A 24,316-nucleotide genomic window follows, 5' to 3' on the forward strand; every position below is an offset into this window, starting at 1 on the left:
GAGTACTATTTGTAATCGCGCGAATTAAGAGAGTATAGAAGATATAGTCATATGATGACATAATGTTCTTGGAATGTCCTGGTCCTATGTCAAAACTCAAAGTAATAATAATGAAACATATAAGCTCTTTTTTTTTTATGTGATCCATATCCACCTCACAATTTTCCTACAAAGTGCTTTTCAGATCGGAATATCAAATATTTTAAGCTCGCGCCTCGCGCTCACTTGATCGATTTTCATGAAAAAAAAGGTATTTAGAATGCCCACTCAGATTCTAGGTCTAAATCTGAAACACGCGCGCGCATGTTTATTCAGATATGCAGCTTGTTCTCTGTTTAAATCATTATCCAGTTTAATTTCACAATATCAAAAAATGTTCAGCTCGCGCTTCGCAGTATTTGATTATTGAAATATGTAACGTCCCCGGGGGGGGGGGGGGGGCACTCGACCAAAAAAGTAGTGGGTATGTGCCGCGGGCGGCGAATTTTTAAACCGTAGGATGGCCACTGAAGAATCATGAATTATTCATGAGCAATTCGCTTCGCAATCCGCCTCCCTCAATACAGTAGTCTGTAATAGAGGCCGTGATTATTGTAAGCGTTTAAATGCTGTTTATGTTTTGACAGTTCTTTCGTCTTGAATTATATACTTTCATCATCTTGATAAAAAAAGAATATTGTAGTTATTAATCCAAGATTAAGTCTAGATCTACTACGAAATATCTCGCCGCACAAAATATGAATTAATATTTTTATGGACTAGAAAGCAAAGACTATATGGATAAATCGAGGTTACACAGCTGAACTCGCGCCTGATTTGTGGGAAGTTTTGATGCCATTGAAGTTTTTATTGTTTAAGGTTTAACCAGCTGACTACTAACTTATTTGATATCATGACGTTTTATAAAGGGGATGGGTTAATATAAATCGAACCCCACATGGTACATGCAATGTGTTAATGTTGGAAGCTAGAATTGGTGAGGGCTGCCGTATGTAAAGTTAGATCTAGATCCTATACAAGGCCCAGGGGTACACGTGTACAGTAGATCGCTCTACAGAACATTTATATTAAATTTTAAGTCAATCAACAATAATTTAAATTGGATGCCTTTCTTATATTGTTTGAATCTCCGCAGTGTAATTCACTTATTTTGGGTTTGTCTTTCTGACAAAGAGATTCTTTCAATCTTGAAATTGTAATTCATATCAGTGATAGGATACTACAAAAAAAAAAAAAACGTATATTTGACAAGAATTAAATACATTTAAGAAAGATTAGAATTAAAGTAACGGTATGCCTATAATCCTGTTAGAAGAACATGTATGTGTTTGCTGTTTTAATTGACGATGCTATTTTGGAATGATACTTAGGACCTACATGTAGTTCTGATGTCACTGGTGCCGTTTCAAAGCGTATAGATATATACATTTATGTTTGTTTGTTTATTTATTGCTTGAAACTGTAACTGCACTATCTTTTTTATAATTTCAACTTTGTGGGACAGGGAAAGTTTATGTCATTATGTATGTTTCATTTAACTGCATCCGGGACTGCATCACACTAATCTGGTTGATGAAGAAATTGTTTTAACTTGGTGTACCGTTATTTGTATTCTACACCAATTAAGTCTTTAGTGCAATTTCAAAACAAAGCATCAACTGCAGTTTATAGAATGTTGACCAATTTCGCAATAATATTAAGTTAATCAATTTCTTTTCACAACCACAGCTATATTTAATAGCAGTTGGTGTACAGTACAATCATGTTTTCGACCAACCGTATAACCTAATATTAATGTGTTCACAAAGCTAAATAAATACAATAAAATGCAAAAAAACAGTGAGTGGGTGATGTAATTGGTCCCTTCATTTTGCATACCGACTAGGATGTGCTTATATCTGTTTTGTGAAATTAAGCAGAACTTTAGCATGTCATAAATTTCATAAAGTCCAATTTTGATGAAATTTTTCAGTGTTATGCTTCTTTGATTTGTCTTTTTTAATAAAATAAAATAACATAAACAGAATATCAATATTCAAACCATAATGTAACATGTAGTTATGGTAAATGTGAAAGAAAGTTTGAAGAAGTAAACGTGTACTTTGAGAGAGAGAGAGAGGGGGGGGGGGAGGAGGGGTGGATGTGATGTTATACATGTGGTCAGTGATGCATGGCAGATGATTAATACATGAATGGATAGTGTTAATTTCAAAATCATATACAGAATATCAATATTCATTTGATTAAATTGCAGTTAGATCTGAATATAATCAACAATGCACGTGTTGTACTAGTTATATTAGCCAAGAAGAATTACACACAATTAAAACAATTGAAATGTCATTCCGTTTAGGCAGTGTCCTACATTAGAAAATGGAAATTATCTGGACACAGAACAATTTAAGAAAATAAACTTTTCCCCTCAAAATATACGTTTTCAGTATATAAGTATAAAATGCAGATGAAAACGAAATTATATGAACAAAGCATGAAAAGATGAGAGAGACTCAGAGAGAGAGGGGGGGGGGGAGAGGAGAGAAAACTTGCACTGTACAACCACCCTGTCTGTGGCGAGTCTATACAACATATACACACTCAATAAATCTTTAAAATATAACTTTTGTATAAAAAAAACTAATAAAATTGCATTCATTTAAATTTCGTTTTCATTCTAGAATCCCGGTCTAGACATACGAGGGATCATTTTTTATTCACCAGAACGCTTAAAAACTTTTGAGCATATTTGTCATTATGATGAATACTGTAATAAAAACTGTAATAAAAACTGACAGTGTAAAAAAAAAATCAAGCATTTAAGATTTTAAGCATTGTCATGTCAACCCCCGGGGGGGGGGCCACTTACATTGACGAGTGGATACCATGCGCGACCAAAAAAACACGTAAAAAGGATGTCTTTTTCACGATAGGGCACGTTACGTACGTAACGTGATAAGGGGTGTCAAAAACACAAAAATAATGAAAAAAGGGTATCTATTTCGCTAGGAAAATTGTTTAAGGGTCGTGTTTAGGGTCGAATTCGCGGGAATGATAAAACAAAATTAAACTGTTTTATAAAGGATGTCCTTTTAGCCCAAACACTTCGTGTTTAGAGTCCGATTTGCGCGAGGTGTATAGAAGATGGGGTCGTACTAAACCAAATAAGGTAAAGCCGACGACCGAAGGACCCGTAACAATAAAACATTCCTGTACTTGTTTAGGGGTTCATTTCAGGGAACATTTGCCAAGAGTATCGTTTTGTTACCAATACTTGTTAAGGGTAGGGTTTCACACGCCAATACTTGTTAAGGGGCGCATTTTCAGAATATGGAAATTACGTGTTTAGGGTGCTTTTCGAGACCTCATGGTCGCGCATGGTATCCACTCGTGAATGGAAGCGGCCCCCCCCCCCCCGGGGTAACAATAAATATGCGAAGCTTTGGAGCGGATTTCTTTCTTACTTTCTCTCGATAAGAAGAAAATGCTATGCTTAGATAGATAGATAGATAGATAAATTTTATTTTCACACGGTAAAAAACCCAAACAGATACATAGTCTGATTTGCATTGGGGCCGTGCCATGAATAAAATGTACAAAGTAAAAGGCACCCAATCTTAGTATACATGAATAATACATAAAACATAATAATCGTTATTATTACCAGGTGATAATACAAAGACAGTAAGTTTATACAAATAATTACGAATTGTAATCAAATGACAAATTGGTAATATACAGAATACCTTCAATATGAATGCATAATACAGAAAATATAACATTATCATAGGGTGAAATATTACTCAGATACATAATTATAAATGGATTAATTTGAATTACTGAAGAAGAAAAAACTATGTCTAACAACACTGCACACTCACCCTTACACACAAACAGATACACACCACACACCCTTTCATACACCCGTCATCATTAGGTCTCATCCCTTTGATTTAACGCATACAGGTATAACGGAAAAAAAAAATATATATATATACATACATACCCTCCCCCACCAACCTTTCCCTTTGTGATTCACTTCCTTGAATTAGCTAATGCCCTTTTGAAACTGGTAGTGGTATTAGATTGTTGCATTTGGATTGGTAGTGAGTTCCAGCATTGAGCCCCCCTGAACGTAAAAGTTTTCTTACCAGATTCGGTTTTTGCTTGGGGGATATTTAAAGTTAGTGGACCTGACCGTGTATTATATGTATGCGTATAAAATGAAAATCTTTCAATTAAATATGTCGGTGCCTGTCCTGTCATTATTTTAAACATAATTATAGCAATGTTGTCTCTTCTGTTTTCTTGTAGCGTTACCCATTTTAATTTATTTAAATTGTCTTTGGAAGATGAATACCATGGAGATCGATTTATTATTCGGGCAGCCCTATTTTGTAGCTTTTGAAGAATTTTCTGATTAATCAACCCGCAGGTACCCCATACAGCATCGCAATAGTTAAAATGTGACATTATCAGGGAATTATAAACAATGATCAGATCCTTTTCGTCGACGAAGTTCTTTATAGACTTTAACATGAATAAACCACCATTTACTTTCTTCTGAACATAATCAATATGGTTTTGCAATGTTAAATTAGAATCAAGGATAACACCTAAATATTTGCATTCATCTACCTTACGCAATGGAGTATTATCAATATGTATCTGAAACATATCATTTTTAATTTTACAGAGCCTTTGTTTGGTACCTAGTACAATGTACTCGGTTTTATCGATGTTTAAATGTAGTTTATTTTTAATCAGCCATTTTCTTATGTTTTCTAGATCTTCATTAATCTTAAAACATATTTCAGTGGGGCTTTTGCCTGAGCAATAAATCATCGTATCATCTGCATACAAGCTAACTTTACAATGTTTCAAAATGGACGGTAGATCATTAACAAATATGATAAAAAGTAGGGGTCCCAATATTGACCCCTGGGGAATACCACCCAGGATAAGGCGAGTTTGAGATAATATGGCCACTGACTCTTGTAACCTGCCCTCTTCCCTTTAAATAATTCGTGAACCAGTTTATTGACACTCCATCCAGACCATACTGACATAGTTTATCGATTAACAATTCGTGATTTACAGTATCAAACGCTTTGCGCAGATCAAGCATTACAGCACATACAACATTCCCGTTATCAAATTCATTAAACCAATCATCGGTGATTGAAAGCAGTGTTGTCATGGTTGAATGAAGGGGCCTAAAGCCTGATTGGGAAGCATTCAAGAGATGATAAGAATTAAAGTAATTGTACAATTGGTTAAAAACTATTCTTTCTAAGATTTTTGATAAGATCGGTAAAATAGAAATCGGTCTAAAATTATTAAGTTCATTAGAGCCTCCTTTGTGTAATGCAGTCACGATGGCATTTTTCCACATTTCAGGAACTTCACCGAATATAAAAGACAAGTTTATTATATGTGTTAAGGGCCGAGTGATATATTCGGCAACTAATTTGATCAGTTTAGCGGGTAACAAATCGCACCCCGTAGCTTTATCATTTGGTAAATTCAAGATATACCTATACACCTCACTTTCATTTACCAGTGTGAAATGAAACTGTGTATTTTGAGGCAAATAATGGAAAGAATACGTAAGATCGGAATCATCTGTGGGCTCTATTATATTGACTTTGCTAACTGGGGTCCTATATTAACAAAATGTTCATTCAATTTTTCGGCAATCAGAATAGGATCATGAATATCAATATCATTACATTTTATAAACGGTATTTCATTTGATTTATTGTTTCTATTCAATAGCAAATTCAGATTTTTCCATGTTTCTTTTACATTGCCTTTCGAAGTCTCGATTTTTGTTTGAAAGTAAATCTTTTTCTTGTACTTCAGTTTTGTTGTTACAGAATTCCTCATTTTCTTATATGCTTTCCAATCTTCATCCTGATTATCTTTAACTGCTTTTCTTTTCATGCTGTCTCTTTTACGAATCATTGCCAGAATATCTGCATCAATCCATGGAAGGCTGTCCCTTTTTATCTTCTTTTTTCTTAATGGGGCAAATTTATTACATGAGAACGAAAAAGAATTTATAAAAGAATTGGCAGACTCATCAACAGTTGAAGAACAGTACACATCATTATAATTAGTATTACCTACTTCTTCACGAAATGCGTCGCCATTGAATCTTTTATCATTCCTGTACATCTTGTACGCATGATGACATTTATTAAACCGCCTTTTACCAAATAAAGCAAAAACAAGTGAATGGTCACTAATCCCGGTGTGTATAACGCCACTCTCTTCTCTTTTAGAAGTATTGGAAGTATAAATAACATCAATGAGAGTTTGAGACTTTTGATCAACTCTGGTTGGTGTCTCAATTATTTGACGTAGGGAATAACAATTCGACAATTCAATTAGTCTCTTTGAATAGCAGCTGGGAGGGAAAGCTAATAGATCACAATTTAAGTCTCCTATTAGGATAATATCCTTAGATTCATCATCCAACTTGGATAACACATTTTCAATAATATCAAACAAATACATGCTAGAGCCAGGTGGGCGGTACCAGGCTAGTATAATCATCGTAGCAGACTTTGGTTGTCTCACTTCAACGGCAATCATTTCAAGGTCTTCTGACATTAAATCAGATCTTAATGTATGTTCGAGGCGTTTTTCATTTATATATACAAGTACGCCTCCACCCTGCCTATTTCTGTCTTTTCTATATACCACGTAATCATTAATGTGTATTTGTTTGTTATCAATCGTGTCACACAATCGGGTCTCATTCAGTCCCAAGATATCGAAATTATGTTCATTTACCATAAGTTTTACTTGATCTAGGTTTGGATATAGAGTCCTGACATTAAGATGGGCAATGCTAATTCCAGACTTTTTTTACAGACGATGATTTGGGAAATTTAGTAGCAGATATATTATTCGAAATGTCAAACCTTCGGTCAGTAGCCGTTGTGACTTCTGACATCAAATCAACTTGTGTAGATGAGCTTAAAGAAGATAAATTGGGACTGATAGAGCAATGTTCTATTTCATTATTTTCAGTTACGATAGTATTTTGTTGAATATTTGAATAAGTTATTTTGTTGTTTGAAATTACATGAACAGGACAGTCAGAGTCATAGATGTGATTTTTTAAACCACGGGAAACACAGTCAGGGGCCGAGAGATCGGCACTCTCTTCTTGGCCACGCCATCAATACATGTAGTTGTTTAAGAAGTCACAGTACTTTGCTTTGTGGCCTAATCTTTTACAGTTATGGCATCTTATGGCATCGCCATAGCGGCATTTTTGCTGTGTGTGGTTCATTTCTCCACAGTTATAACAGCCTCTGTATTGTGGCATCGTATCTGGAGCAGACTTCAGAACATCACTATACAGCACAGAAGTACGTTCTTGAGCTTGTCCTTCAGTATCGTACTGATAGCCGAGCCTTTGTTGTTGCGTCCCGTTATGACGGATTGTGGAAGACATAGTGCTCGGTCGGGGAATAACCCGACTGGCAGATTCTCCTCGTAGATGGCGTATGACGTTGCCTGCCAGTAATTTTACTCCGACGTTGCCGAGATGGACGCCATCCTGGTTAAGATGGGAGTCAGGGGTGATATTGCTGTGATCAATAAAACCCCAGTTGCGCTTAATCTGCAATGATCGAAGGAATTTGTTGACTTCATTGATTTTTGACTCATGGGATGAACCTGTTCGTCGAGATATGATCGAACTCAATGTTATCTGTTTTACTGTTGGACATTTGGTTATTATTTGATCTCCTATTGATTCGATTTGAGTTGCTATGTCAACGGGGTCATTAGATGTAATGTTGTTGGTCCCAACATGGAGAATTACTTCACTAGCATTTTGTTCATTTGCATAGTCTACTGCAATGTCGCAGGCATCATCAATTTTGAGACCTGGTGTACATTTACAGGATACTGTACGAGATCGAGAGAGTTTCTGAGGATTGATATGACGAATCATCGAATCACCAATAATCACTACATCTGTCTTTACCTTTTCTCTGTTGTATTTCATCTTTTGTGAAACGCGATAGCTAGTTATTTGATCTTGTATGTCTTTAGCTTCACCACCAATTCTGTCTTTGTCTTTAACTGTTGTCTCATTGTTTGAAGTGCAGGGTTCATCATTCGGAAATGCATATCGGAGTTTATCCGTTAGATCAAGTACATTGTTTGTAAGCTCATTTAGTTTGCTCATAATATAATTAGTCTTGGCATGCATTTCTGACTCAGATTGATTTACTTTATATCCGTCAATCTTGGATGATGTACTTGAGAGCATTCCTTTCAGTTTGTTTAGGGGCGTGTCGTTTTTCAACTCACTGATCTGCGATTCGCCGAGTTGATCATCGATTTTGACGGAGGTGTTTTCATTATCTAAGTTTAATCCATTAACTTGGCTTTTAATGGGCTGATTGACTTGAAGCGGAGGATCAGGGGGGAGATCATTACCCCTGCATCTTTGAGATTGTTCAAAGACATTCATTCTATTTTCAATAGCAGTAATGCGATCAGGAATTGCGACACAGTTTGCACACAAAGCACGGTCTTGGACTTGGTTTTCTTCAATTCTTGTTACACACCATATACATTTACCACTATTGTCAAAGTCATTATGCATTGACGTTTCACCTTCGGTAAGAATGGGATTATCCTGTAAACATTGTTCTTCGGCCTGCATTCCAGCAAAATCTAGAAAATGGCGTTCGGCGTCTTCTTCGCTCGCCAGCAAATTTTCTGAGTCTGTAGCATTAATGAGGCAAAAATGTTTGCAGATATCTCCATTTAAGTAGAGGAATATTGATGATAATTCAATTGATAGGAATTGTGCTTTCTCCAATTCTTTATTGTCTTTTTCATTAATTCATCAAATGATGTACAGTCAATTTTAGGCTTTTGTTCGTGACATATTTTGGAAGTTTATACCCAAAATTGGCTTCTCCAGGAATGCCTTGACATGTATTTGTTTTAAGAACCATGATTTATGAAGCGACGTGAGCAGTATTATATTTGACAATCAGTATATCTCAATAAAAAAGAAGAAGCAATATATTACCAGTATATAGTTCATTCGTGCTTCATAGACATGCCATGCACACAGCTATACTACAAAGAGTATATGTGGGACTCGACGTCTGGTGTATCCTCCAAATCAAAATGATACACACACAATATGAAGAAAGTTTCACACTTTCCGAAAAGGCATTCACATATAAACAACACATCCTCAATCCAAAAGTAATAGTATCAGGTATTGAGTACAAGATTAAAAATCCGGTAGTTTAATGCAAAGAACGCAAATAAGTACTCATTTAACGGAGAAAACTGTATGCAAACTCGTCGTCACTTCTTATGCAGAACTGCTTCGGAGCGGCTTTCTTAGTTCTTTTTCTTAATAAGATGAAAATGCTATGCCCTGGAACGGAAATTTGAGTGTAAAAATGGGGGTCCCCTCCGCGGCACATACCCACTATGCATTATATACTGAGTGCCCCCCCCCCCGGGGTAACGTCTTCAGGGCTAACTGCAAACAGCTGTTAACAGATCATTTTTTTTTATTAGATCAAAACGTATATTCAAAATTTCTGCTCGCGCTTTGCGCTCGCATTGTTAATGTAAGGAAGATCCCCACTTATTCATCCTTTTCATGATATAAAACTTGAATAGTGTCTCGTTTAGTAGGTCTAAATCTCGAAATTTCGCGCTCGCATCAATTGTTTAGTTATATACCTATTCTGTTTGAGTTACAAAAAGTGCTTAGAATTTCCATTCCCTAGGTAGAAATGTCAAAAAATTTCAGCTCGCGCTTCGCGCTCGCATTATTTGATATTTAAAATATGTAACGTCTTCATGGCTAACTGCAAGCAGTCTTTAACATGTTCCTTTTCCATCAGTTCATTTCTGCTCGCGCTTCACGTTCCTATTCAATTGCATATACATCTTTTTCAGGATAACAAACATTGCCCAGAATGTTTAAAATTTTAGGAAAAAATACATAAGATTTCCAGAAAAAAATTAGCTCGCGCTTCGCGCTCGCATTATATAAATACGGATATTATATTATATATTAATGTTTATTCATAAGAATAAAGCTAAGAAGTGAATATTAGGACTACCCCTTCAGAAACCAAAAAAATCATCTTCGAGCGGCCGATCGGGGAAAATGTGGCTGAAAAAAATTCCGGGCCCCCCTATTGGTGAAGGCTGGATCCGCCCCTGGACATGTATCGTGTTCATCAAAACAACTACTTAGGCTTTCAGGATAAAATACATGAAAAAAAAATCGCTCGCGCTTTGCATTTATTCTTTTTTTTTTAAAGTGATATTACATGGGATTTTTTCATAAACACATTAGAAAAGTGGTCTTAAATTGCCTCCCACCCCTTTTACATGTGATTATGTAAGAAGATAATTCAACATGCATTTAAGGCATTATATGTTTGCCTGGCGAGGATGGAGGGGGCGCCATTTTTTGTAAAGCAAGGCCCTATATAAACAAGGTTGCGACAACAGGGGTCAAAGGTCAAATTTGAAGGATCTCGAATAGTTCCAACCGGGCCTTTTTGTCGACTGCTACCATTGGAAATGCGTGCAAAATTTTGAATCATTTTTTATAATTATATCGGAAATCGACGTTAGAAATTCATTTTTACACGGCCCATCCATATCAATATATTAGCGACCACCTAAATTTATCAAATTTGTACAATCTTACAACAAAATCCGTGAAATATCGTTGATTTGAAAAATGGCAACAGAGTTCGTCGCAAGCCGCAAATGCTCACTGCTGCTGGTAGCGAGCGGGACGCTGCTCTAATTTTCCCCGGAACTGTCGGGCTGGATGTAAGGTTCTGTTGGCCCCCCACGGGTCGTATGGAGAGCGAGAGGTGAGTATGTACCGGAATGTCATGTGGTGCCATAAATACTAGTTTCATGTCCTAAATTCTTATTGTAGATTTTGCGCCGTTGACGTTGTAAATTTAGCTGAATTAGGCCTAGATTTTTTTAGCAGAGCACTCAAAAACATGAATGATTTGAGCATATCTTTGTGCTTGTCTTTAGTTTGAGTTTGACTGAGTGGGCCCTTAATTTTTTATTTTTTATTTTATTTCTGATATTTAACATGTTTGAATAGGCCACAGGGCGGCACATATCATCAACTTGGTTGTTATCCATGTGGCCCTATTAACAAAAAGTAGGCCTACAGCAAAAAATGTTACTAGATCTATTAATAATTAATACCAAATAGATCTAACCATAACGTTAGATCTAGATCTACATGCAGTGAGTTGAAATAAACATGACAAAATGTACAGGCAAAAAATGTATGCAAACATGTTATAAGAAAGATTATTGGTATCCTTAATTGGGAATTATGTTCATTTAATATTAAAATCAACTATGAGTGTATGACAATTTGAATCAAGCTTGTGAATTTAGATGTTGAAGATGAAACATATATTGCCTATTAATTGATGGAAAGTGAGATAAGTGCTGTGCAGAATGCAGATATTCAATTCTACTAACCTTATTTTTAATAAGAACAAAATTAATTTCAAGAATTCAATTCATTTTGGGGGCTTGGGGCCAATGCATAAAATGAATTTACAACCAGGACTGTACCAAATAGTGAAGAGCTTTATCCAGTTTAGATCAAAAGAACATAAAAAAAGAAAGTAAATATTTATTCATTTCAATCACCACACAGCACAAGGTTTACAGGATAACGTTAGGTTACTTAGATAAAATTTTACATTGGATAAGTGGTCTTGTCAGTTGTCACCAGAATAAGGCTAGTGCTAGTTTCCCCTTATATTCCTATCGCTACAGAATTTTTCATAGCATTCTTAATATTTCTACCCTTTATGCCCTGTAAAAACATACCATGGTGTTCTTTGGATTCTATACCATTTCAATGCCTTACATACATGTACCTCGTTGCTCTCGAGATCAACATGCTTTATTTTATTTTCATATATGATACAGGCCAGGGTTATCCTTACAGTTGCCACCGTGATGTAAAACTATTCCGAAGGAAAGTGAAATACCCAAGTAGGCCTAGTACAGTACTAGACCAAAAGCTTTAGTATCTGTATTTGGTTGTTTTGCTGAACTGTGTTGGCTTCTCTCACTTAGTAAAATGTCAGAAATTGTTAAATAAATCCCTAGAAATGGTTATTCCTGTCTAGCCTAGTACCAATTTGGCTATAAACTCTTTGTTGTGTACTGGGTGAGTTCAATTCTCACGAGGCATATTCGAACATCATTGACCACCAAGTCTATGATAACCCTAAATGCTTTCATGGTGTCAGTACATGGACAAATGAGTTTAGTAATCCAGTTGGTTTGCATGTAGCTTCCTTTTTTTTAAATATTACTTTCATTTCTGCACTGCCAATACTTTGCACATTTTCTAGACCAAAAATCTTCAATCTCTGTACCATTTCAGATGTTGTTCTGGAAGTTTCCATGGCAAAAAAGAATAGTGTAGCAAAAAACATCTGAGATAGTGTAGTAGGTTTCATGGTCATCATGTATCTTTCTTGGGCAAATGTTGGTCCTGAAAAGGACCACCCAATCTTGACGTTGCGACAAGTGTGTTCTTGTCGTCCTACTCATGCCTTGTGTACTGAAAGCCCTCTAGCTCAGACAGCAAGTATTGTATGTGCTAGTCCTTACGTGGAGCCACACTTAGAACAAGTTTCATTCGGTCTGTGCCTGCAGACTAAACTAATGTGGCCATGGCACCTCCTCACCCATCCAATGCCATATAAAGTTCTAAATATGAAATAAAAGAAACAATAGGTAGAGAGTGAGAGATTGACCCTCATTTTATGCTGTTGCCACCAATGAAAGTTCTTAATTTAAATTTGGAACTTCATGAGAGTCGAACTCATCCAACATTGCACAAAATGCGGTCAGAAGACAGGCGGAATGATACATGATGAAAGATTTAAAGGAGAACATTTCAAGGAAATAAGAAAGATTGACTGCACAATGTAGCCCTACATGTATGTAATATAATCACATCTTATTACAATCATGATGGAAATCAAACAATCATACTTACACAGCTTACTGGCTTATCCAGTAGTTCCTCTCATCCAAAACAGATCAATCGGCAGCAATTACATGTAGGGCCTATTTTATTTTCCACAATCAAATTGAAAAAAAAATCTACATTGAGATCTAACTTAGATAAGTTTGGTGCATCAATGATTATCTTGTCAACTAAGCACGTATTATCATTGGCTTTTGTAATTACTTAGTTATCACACCATACATATCAACAGAGTAGAGGTCTACATGTGCATGTATGCTAAATTAGGCCTTTAAAGTTTCTTTGAAAAACTACAAAGAATTGATTTTAATTCCAAACCATTTCAAATTACTTGGCCTGGTTGAAGAAATTTTTGGTCTAGATACCCAACCTGTCCGGACATGCAACTAGTGGTATGATAGGGGCACTTGTCCAATACTACAAGGTTGTGATAACATCCATGTGGTCTTAAACCACTTTTAAAAAATGCAGTGCTAAGCTAACACCACTTTTATCACAAGGTTGTGATAACCTTGTCCACAGTTAATAACATGTGTGGTGAACAAGATTGTCAACAAGATTGTCAATTTTCTCTTGATCTAGACTGGATGAATATTTGATATTTTGGAACAGTCAATTTTGACCATACAGTGAATTCATCATCATAAAAAAATGCCTTGGTACAAAACTAAATTGAATTCTTGAAATTTATAATTTTTTTTCTAATTAAAAAGAGATTAAAAAGAGAGTCTGTGGAGATGAAAATCTGCATCAGTCACAGAGGGTCTCACAAAAATATGCTCAAAATTAAAAGTTTTTGAGCGCTCTTGTGAATAAAAAAGATCTCTAAGTCTAGAATGAAAACAGATAACTGAATGGATCTGTCTTTTTGAGTGTGCATTGTACATGAATGTTGCATAGACTCAAGACAGAAAGAGTGGTTGGAGAGTGCAAGAGGATGGGGTGCTTCCACTCTTCCCGCAATTCGAGAAATTTTTACTTTTTCCAGGAAAGGTTCCAGAAATGAAAAAAAATTCCAGGAAATTCAGGGAAATCCAAAAATTACAAGGGGGGCCCCTTGAGAAGCAAAATTAAAAATTGTAATGTAGAAATGCAGAAGTGTGCCCCCCCCCCTTTGAACGTGAAGTCCCTTTTATTTTTGCATGTCAATTTCTTCCTCAGGAAAATGTGCCTCCCCTTTTTGAAAATCCTGGATCCGCCCATGATTAAAATTAAATGACAATTTACCTTAGCAACTTTAAAATATTCATGTAATATTTTACAAAGATTTAGATCTAACATTAGATCTTCCTCCGGATCCAGACATAGGCTCCATCGTCGGAGCTCAAAATTTTCTGCGCTCGTCATTTCGTAATTTTGTTCCTATTTTTCAAGAGGACAAGATGACAAAATTTAGGCTCACTGTATTAATTATTATTGCCAGATTTTCATTAAAAATCAAAATGGAAAATTCTAGGAATTGTCTATGAATTTCAGAAAATTTCGGATTCATTTTCAGGAAATTTGGGATTCATTTTCAGGAAATTTGTTTTGGATCTGTGGAACATCGATGAGGTGTTTGGTGTCCTGACACTGACAAATGAAGCCTTGTATTTGTAGAAGTTTTGTTAGGCTTGCTGTTGTTTTAACTCACTTGTTTTTTTTAATTTTATCTCACTTCTCAGCAAAATAAAGCAAAAAATATAGCTTGAATAATGCTTATCACCATCATTATTTGTTCTTTATAATATTTTCTTACATTCTGTGCTAAAAAAAAAATCAAAGACATTGCTTGTATTTTTTGTAAACTTTTCAAAATTAAAGGAGATGTCATGAGTCCGGACACCCAACCCGTCAGGAAACACAACCACAGCGTATATCGGGCTACTGAGCCAGCCGCACTGCCGGCTACGGTTGCCAGTCCCATACCGTATCTTTACTGTCATGTTTACGCCTTGGAACTATTAAAAATTAGTAAAAAAGCATGTTAAAATTCAAAATTATTGCAAACCAATCATATCAAAATGAAGCAAATAAAATTCTCTTTAAAAACTATCATTTTGTTTTTCTAAATAACAATTGTTATTACCTGAAATTTGCTGTCGAAAAATCTTCCCCATTGACTTTGTACACAAACTTCGGTGAATTTGGAACTATTCAAAAGCTCCATGAGCAAATGACGGCTACTTCCGGTGTCGCAACCTTGTTTATATAGGGCCTATGTCAAGTGAGCCGACAATAAGCCAGCCAACAGCAAGCCAGCCAACAGTTCCAGCCAACAATATCGCGATATAAGATAGATCAGATACAGGATTTTGCGCACGAAGAGAAGCGTGCATTCTTGTACAAATCAAACAAACGGGGTCAGGGCTACACGGGCCTAATCACTAGTGGCAGGCCATAGATTTTCATTCGAGCCAACCCATTGCTTTTTTTTGTTGTTGATATGGCTGATTGACAAAGTGTATGCATATGATTTTCCATCTAACACTGATTCTATTTTTGGTAATTACTGAACTTCCTTTTCCCAAATTGGAAAGAAATATCAAAGATTTTGGACTATATTTTGACTGGCGGAAGGATTGGGGCTATTTTGCTGTTTGAGGTGATGAATCTGCTCCCCCCGACGATGTCTTCAAAAACGCCAATTTATTGGGGGTTTCCCTTCTTTCAATTTGTAAAGAAAAACAACGGGCTAGTGCTTTGGTTTTAGTAGCCCACACCCCTATATACTCTATGTGTTTTCGTATATTGAGGAGTAAATTTCAACTAAAAGTCCTCTTTATAAAATACAATTGGAAGATTGCTCCTGAAAGATATTTTGTGTGTGTGTAGGGGGGTTTCCCTTCTTTCAATTTGTAAAGAAAAACAACGGGCTAGTGCTTTGGTTTTAGTAGCCCACACCCCTATATACTCTATGTGTTTTCGTATATTGAGGAGTAAATTTCAACTAAAAGTCCTCTTTATAAAATACAATTGGAAATTAAGATTGCTCCTGAAAGATATTTTGGGTGTGTGTAGGGGGGTTTCCCTTCTTTCAATTTGTAAAGAAAAACAACGGGCTAGTGCTTTAGTTTTAGTAGCCCACACCCCTATATACTCTATGTGTTTTCGTATATTGAGGAGTAAATTTCAACTAAAAGTCCTCTTTATAAAATACAATTGGAAGATTGCTCCTGAAAGATATTTTGTGTGTGTGTAGGGGGGTTTCCCTTCTTTCAATTTGTAAAGAAAAACAACGGGCTAGTGCTTTGGTTTTAGTAGCCCACACCCCTATATACTCTATGTGTTTTCGTATATTGAGGAGTAAATTTCAACTAAAAGTCCTCTTTATAAAATACAATTGGAAGATTGCTCCTGAAAGATATTTTGGGTGTGTGTAGGGGGGTTTCCCTTCTTTCAATTTGTAAAGAAAAACAACGGGCTAGTGCTTTAGTTTTAGTAGCCCACACCCCTATATACTCTATGTGTTTTCGTATATTGAGGAGTAAATTGCAACTAAAAGTCCTCTTTATAAAATACAATTGGAAGATTGCTCCTGAAAGATATTTTGTGTGTGTGTAGGGGGGTTTCCCTTCTTTCAATTTGTAAAGAAAAACAACGGGCTAGTGCTTTGGTTTTAGTAGCCCACACCCCTATATACTCTATGTGTTTTCGTATATTGAGGAGTAAATTTCAACTAAAAGTCCTCTTTATAAAATACAATTGGAAGATTGCTCCTGAAAGATATTTTGGGTGTGTGTAGGGGGGTTTCCCTTCTTTCAATTTGTAAAGAAAAACAACGGGCTAGTGCTTTAGTTTTAGTAGCCCACACCCCTATATACTCTATGTGTTTTCGTATATTGAGGAGTAAATTTCAACTAAAAGTCCTCTTTATAAAATACAATTGGAAGATTGCTCCTGAAAGATATTTTGTGTGTGTGTAGGGGGGTTTCCCTTCTTTCAATTTGTAAAGAAAAACAACGGGCTAGTGCTTTGGTTTTAGTAGCCCACACCCCTATATACTCTATGTGTTTTCGTATATTGAGGAGTAAATTTCAACTAAAAGTCCTCTTTATAAAATACAATTGGAAGATTGCTCCTGAAAGATATTTTGGGTGTGTGTAGGGGGGTTTCCCTTCTTTCAATTTGTAAAGAAAAACAACGGGCTAGTGCTTTAGTTTTAGTAGCCCACACCCCTATATACTCTATGTGTTTTCGTATATTGAGGAGTAAATTTCAACTAAAAGTCCTCTTTATAAAATACAATTGGAAGATTGCTCCTGAAAGATATTTTGTGTGTGTGTAGGGGGGTTTCCCTTCTTTCAATTTGTAAAGAAAAACAACGGGCTAGTGCTTTGGTTTTAGTAGCCCACACCCCTATATACTCTATGTGTTTTCGTATATTGAGGAGTAAATTTCAACTAAAAGTCCTCTTTATAAAATACAATTGGAAGATTGCTCCTGAAAGATATTTTGGGTGTGTGTAGGGGGGTTTCCCTTCTTTCAATTTGTAAACAAAAACAAATGGTTAGTGCTTTACTTTTATTAGCCCATTACAGACGTTTAGCGAAAAATGTCAAGGGGGGCTTATTAAGCTCCCCCCTCCTCCTCGGGCTAGATAGGGTTAAGGGGGCTACAGCCTTCTCCCCCATTAACCCCACTTTGTTTTGTTTTGAAGCAAGATAATACGCGAAAAAGAGCTTTGTGAAACAGAAATATAATTCGCACTGTATAGGCTTTTTAAGTGGTGTATAATGCAAATTAACTTTCAATACCCAAGACATTTTCTCGCTTGGTCACTTGTTTCTATAGCTGTTATTCTGACTCTCTTTTGTTATCAACACTGGCGTACAGATGGAGAGGGGGGGGGGGGCTTTTGTGGGCTGGAGCCCTCATAAATTCCAACCATTTTTTTTCTTCAATTCCCTCGAAGTTATATATAAAAAAATATGAATATATATATATATATGTATATATGTCCGTGTGTGAGTGTGTGTCAGTGTGATGGTGTGTGTTTGTGTGTGTGTGTGTACGCGCATTTGCCACTTGTTAATATAAACGTATTGAAGGAATTAGGGAACTCGCTCCACATACCCGAAATTTCTTTATGGATCAATCTTCCCAGGAGGTGGGATCACTATTTTTTTTAACTTTAGGACTAGCCCCTTGTTTGTAACCCTAGATTGCAAATATGTGAAACCCCCTACAAACAACTGAAAGCTCTACCAGGAGCAATCTTTCTATTTGCTTTCAACAGGCAATCTTTTTCCATTATATCATTCTCAATATTTTTAAAACATTGAGTATATTATAGGAGTGCGGGCAACTAAAAAAAATCTGCCCTAGCCCTTCTTAGTATCCAAAAATTGAAATGAGGTTTAATAAACTTCCTACAAACAACCGAATGGTCTTCTAGAAGCTATATTTCCGTTTGCTATCAGGAGGATTTTTAATTTTATTTAATCCCCAATTACTGTCAACACTAAAATAAGGACAAAAAAAGGATATAAATAATATATAGGAGTGTGGGCTACTGAAATGTAGGCACTAACCCCCCCCCCCCTTTATAAACGAATTGACAGAAGGGAAACTCCCCTCCACAAACACCCGAAATTTCTTTCAGGGGCAATCTTCACTTTTGCTTTTCAGTCAAGAATACTTTCATTTTTATTCACCCCTCAATAGTAAAAAAGAAATACTTTTTAAAAGGACGCAAATAATAAGAGAGGGCCAGTGTACCTTATCAAAGGACAAGCCCCTTCATTCTATCAATACAGTGCGTATCAATAAAAACTGGACAGTTTTGAAAAGTCTATCAAAAATTCTTTTCAAATTATGATGTCTATATTTTGATGTTTATAGATGCTCTGAAACCTTATATTTTAAATGCAATTTTAAGAAATGAATTTTGTTCATGCTTGAACGAACACGAGATTTGTCAAGGGTTCAAAAATAGGTTTGTGCAGAAATGAGGGGAAACAAAATAAATGGTCATTAGACTTCCTGCTAAGCAGTAAACTTCCTCTTAACATTTTCATTATCTTTGCCATTGTTTTTAAAATTATGTTTCAAAATTCACTCACAAACTTATTTAGTTACTTAAAAAAAAAGGTATTATTTAGGATTGCATATTTAATAATTAATAAAAGTCAACCCAAGAAATGCCTAATTGCATTTTTTATTTGGCCTCAATTAGAGGATTTTATTTACAACAAAACAACATAACACATTATGAAAATGAGCATACATGACATTACAGGAAATTTCAGAAATTAAAACAAAAATTTACATAATAATGTAATTGTGCAATAATCTTACGTAATCTTTAACATAAATTTAAAAAAACATTAAATGGAAACATGAAATTCACAGTGTTTCAAATATATTCCATAATTTCTTTGGGTAGATGAACATATCTTTTCCTGTACCGAGGTTTCATTTCTATTCTTCTTTCTATTTCTCTTAAAAATATGAATTTCAGATCCAGTTTAATTTGACCAGTAAAATTATTACTGGTCCAGCCAAAATTGTACTGGTCCAGTTAAAAATTACTGGTCCAGCTTATAGCAGACCAGTATATTTTGTTCCAATTTCCAGAGTTACCAATTAAATTTTACTGGTGTAACTGGTCCAGCCGTACTGGGTTTTCCTTCTGGGATTGCCTCTCTTTTCGTTTCCACTCATGTTTCTTAAAACGATGACTTTGTGAATGCACCAAAGTGCGATAGTCAGAAGTAAAACTAATTTTTCGTCTACTTCATGTTTAAAAAAAAATTTAATGATTGATTTCTAAATCTTTATGAAATATTTGCTGGATTATTTTTTTCAAAAATTCAAAGAATGGTTTGTTCAAATCACAAGAAATGAAAGCGTGATGAATATCTTCCTCTACTTCACAACGAGAACAGATGTTATCATTCACCAAACCCCTAATTGTTAATTGTTAGTTGTTAATAGGGTGAATTTGCTGTACTTTATTCAAATCATTATAATTGTGTGTTAGATAGGATATTAAATTATCAATTCTAACAGAAAAGGATTTATCTGCTTGTTGCATGAAATAAAATGGTTTGAATTGATTACAAGCTCTCAAATTCCTAATTACAAATTGGGTCATTCTTGGTTGACAAAAAATGTTAGTATGAAAGAATATTCATTGCTAAAAAAATAATTTATTGAAATGAAAAAGTAAAGTAAATATACAGCTTTGTACGTGACATTTGCGACCAAAATCTGAAAACTATGGCAAAAATAATCTGCTGATTGGCAAGAAGTCTTATAACCATACACTTCATTTCCTACCAGTGTGTGTGTGTATTTGAGTTTTGTCAGACGTGTATCAATCAGAAATGATTATTTACGTCTGGGACCGACCTTTAACGTCACCATCCGAAAGACGTGACCAGGGCTCGAACCTCTGCATCAATTTGTAACTTCCCCACATAGCTTGGATTACAGGCGCACGCCACAACGCCCAGTTTCTACCACTTAGCGCAATCCTATATTTGAACCCCCGACAAAACCATCTCGTGTGCACTCAAGCATGAACAAATTAAAAAAAAAATTTGAATTTGATCGATAAGATTTCAGAGCATCTATGAACATCAAAATATAGACATCATAATTCAAAAGGGTATTTTGATAGACGTTTCATAACTGTCCCGTTTTTATTGATACGCACTGTAAAATTGAATAAAAAGGGTCACCCCCTTCAAAAATACGATAGCTCTCTTCATTTACCAGGCATTTTTTTTTTACATACTCCTCAATATTCTTAAAACTGGAGTATGTAGGTGTGTGGGCTACTAAAACTAAAGTACTAGCCCTTTCTTTTTGTTTACAAATTGAGAGATATTAACCCCCCACCCCCCCTCCACAAACCCAAAATATATGTCAGGAGCAATCTTCCAATTGTATTTTATAAAGAGGACTTTTAGTTCAAATTTACTCCTCAATATACGATAAAACCTAGAGTATATAGGGGTGTGGGCTACTTAAACTAAAGCACTAGCCCGTTGTATTTCTTTACAAATTGAAAGAAGGGAAACCCCCTCCACACACCCAAAATATATTTCAGGAGCAATCTTCCAATTGTATTTTATAAAGAGGACTTTTTGTTGAAATTTACTCCTCAATATACGAAAAAAACATAGAGTATATAGGGGTGTGGGCTACTAAAATTAAAGCACTAGCCCGTTGTGTTTCTTTACAAATTGAAAGAAGGGAAACCCCCCTACACACACCCAAAATAAATTTCAGGAGCAATCTTCCAATTGTATTTTATAAAGAGGACTTTTGTTGAAATTTACTCCTCAATACACGAAAAAACATAGAGTATATAGAGGTAAGGGCTACTAAAACTAAAGCACTAGCCCGTTGTTTTTCTTTACAAATTGAAAGGAGGGAAACTCCCCTCCACACACCCAAAATATATTTCAGGAGCAATCTTCCAATTGTATTTAATTAAGAGGACTTTTAGTTCAAATGTACTCCTCAATATACGATAAAACCTAGAGTATATAGGGGTGTGGGCTACTAAAACTAAAGCACAAGCCCGTTGTTTTTCTTTACAAATTGAAAGAAGGGAAACCCCCCTACACACACCCAAAATATATTTCAGGAGCAATCTTCCAATTGTATTTTATAAAGAGGACTTTTTGTTGAAATTTATTCCTCAATATATATAAAAACGTGGAATATATAGGAATGTATATGAGTGTGGGCTACTAAAACAAAGGCACTAGCCCGTTGTGTTTCTTTACAAATTGAAAGGAGGGAAACCCCCCTACACACACCCAAAATAAATTTCAGGAGCAATCTTCCAATTGTATTTTATAAAGAGGACTTTTGTTGAAATTTACTCCTCAATACACGAAAAAACATAGAGTATATAGGGGTAAGGGCTACTAAAACTAAAGCACTAGCCCGTTGTTTTTCTTTACAAATTGAAAGAAAGGAAACCCCCCTCCACACACCCAAAATATATTTCAGGAGCAATCTTCCAATTGTATTTTATAAAGAAGACTTTTAGTTGAAATTTACTCCTCAATATACGAAAACACATAGAGTATATAGGGGTGTGGGCTACTAAAACCAAAGCACTAGCCCGTTGTTTTTCTTTACAAATTGAAAGAAGGGAAACCCCACTCCACACACCCAAAATATATTTCAGGAGCAATCTTCCAATTGTATTTTATAAAGAGGACTTTTAGTTCAAATTTACTCCTCAATATGTATAAAAACGTGGAATATATAGGAATGTATATGAGTGTGGGCTACTAAAATTAAAGCACTAGCCCGTTGTTTTTCTTTACAAATTGAAAGAAGGGAAACCCCCCTACACACACCCAAAATATATTTCAGGAGCAATCTTCCAATTGTATTTTATAAAGAGGACTTTTTGTTGAAATTTACTCCTTAATATACGAAAAAACATAGAGTATATAGGGGTGTGGGCTACTAAAACTAAAGCACAAGCCCGTTGTTTTTCTTTACAAATTGAAAGAAGGGAAACCCCCCCCTCCACACACCCAAAATATCTTTCAGGAGCAATCTTCCAATTGTATTTTATAAAGAAGACATTTAGTTGAAATTTACTCCTCAATATACGAAAACACATAGAGTATATAGGGGTGTGGGCTACTAAAACCAAAGCACTAGCCCGTTGTTTTTCTTTACAAATTGAAAGAAGGGAAACCCCACTCCACACACCCAAAATATATTTCAGGAGCAATCTTCCAATTGTATTTTATAAAGAGGACTTTTAGTTCAAATTTACTCCTCAATATGTTTAAAAACGTGGAATATATAGGAATGTATATGAGTGTGGGCTACTAAAATTAAAGCACTAGCCCGTTGTTTTTCTTTACAAATTGAAAGAAGGGAAACCCCCCTACACACACCCAAAATATATTTCAGGAGCAATCTTCCAATTGTATTTTATAAAGAGGACTTTTTGTTGAAATTTACTCCTTAATATACGAAAAAACTTAGAGTATATAGGGGTGTGGGCTACTAAAACTAAAGCACAAGCCCGTTGTTTTTCTTTACAAATTGAAAGAAGGGAAACCCCCCTCCACACACCCAAAATATATTTCAGGAGCAATCTTCCAATTGTATTTTATAAAGAGGACTTTTAGTTGAAATTTACTCCTCAATATACGAAAACACATAGAGTATATAGGGGTGTGGGCTACTAAAACCAAAGCACTAGCCCGTTGTTTTTCTTTACAAATTGAAAGAAGGGAAACCCCCCTACACACACACAAAATATCTTTCAGGAGCAATCTTCCAATTGTATTTTATAAAGAGGACTTTTAGTTGAAATTTACTCCTCAATATACGAAAACACATATGAGTATATAGGGGTGTGGGCTACTAAAATTTAAGCACTAGCCCGTTGTTTTTCTTTACAAATTGAAAGAAGGGAAACCCCACCTGACCCCGTTTGTTTGATTTGTACAAGAATGCACGCTTCTCTTCATGCGCAAAATCCTGTATCTGATCTATCTTACATCGCGATATTGTTGGCTGGAACTGTTGGCTGGCTTGCTGTTGGCTAGCTTATTGTTGGCTGACTCTACTCCGGCTTATATAGGGCCTTGTTGTAAAGTAGACAAGGGCGCCAAAATCCGGATAAATTAATTTGCCCCTCCCTCTACGAAATCCTGGATCTAAACCAATAACCCAATTAGGGCAATCACCCCCTGACAACTACTTCAAGGAAAATATTATCCCCGGCCATATTTTTACCGCCGGGGACTGTTACCCCCCCCCCCCCCCGGAAATCTACCATCCAGATAATAAACCAGTTCGTAGTTCCTTTCTGCGCATGATCAAAAGATTCTACGCATGATCAGAGGAAGGTCATTTGTACTTTAGTGACATGGTGGTTTAAAATCTAATGAGATAAGTATGAGGCGCCGAATGTACCATTATTATATAGAACAATTATTTGTTATATAATCATTATTTATTAAATAATAACTATTATTTATATATAATTTACATTTTATTTGTAAATAACTACTATTATATAAAATATCATTTCTAATTATTTATATATAATTCCAAGTAATACTTCATTATTTGTAAATAATAATTGTTCGACATTCCATTATTTATAAATAATGATTATTTGTTTTTCATTATTTATAAATAATGATTATTTGTTTTTCATTATTTATAAATAATGATTATTTGTTTTTCATTATTTATAAATAATGATTATTTGTTTTTCATTATTTATAAATAATGATTATTTGTTTTTCATTATTTATAAATAAT

The sequence above is a fragment of the Lytechinus pictus genome, chromosome 3, assembly GCF_037042905.1.
Source record: "Lytechinus pictus isolate F3 Inbred chromosome 3, Lp3.0, whole genome shotgun sequence".
NCBI classification, from domain to species: domain Eukaryota; kingdom Metazoa; phylum Echinodermata; class Echinoidea; order Temnopleuroida; family Toxopneustidae; genus Lytechinus; species Lytechinus pictus.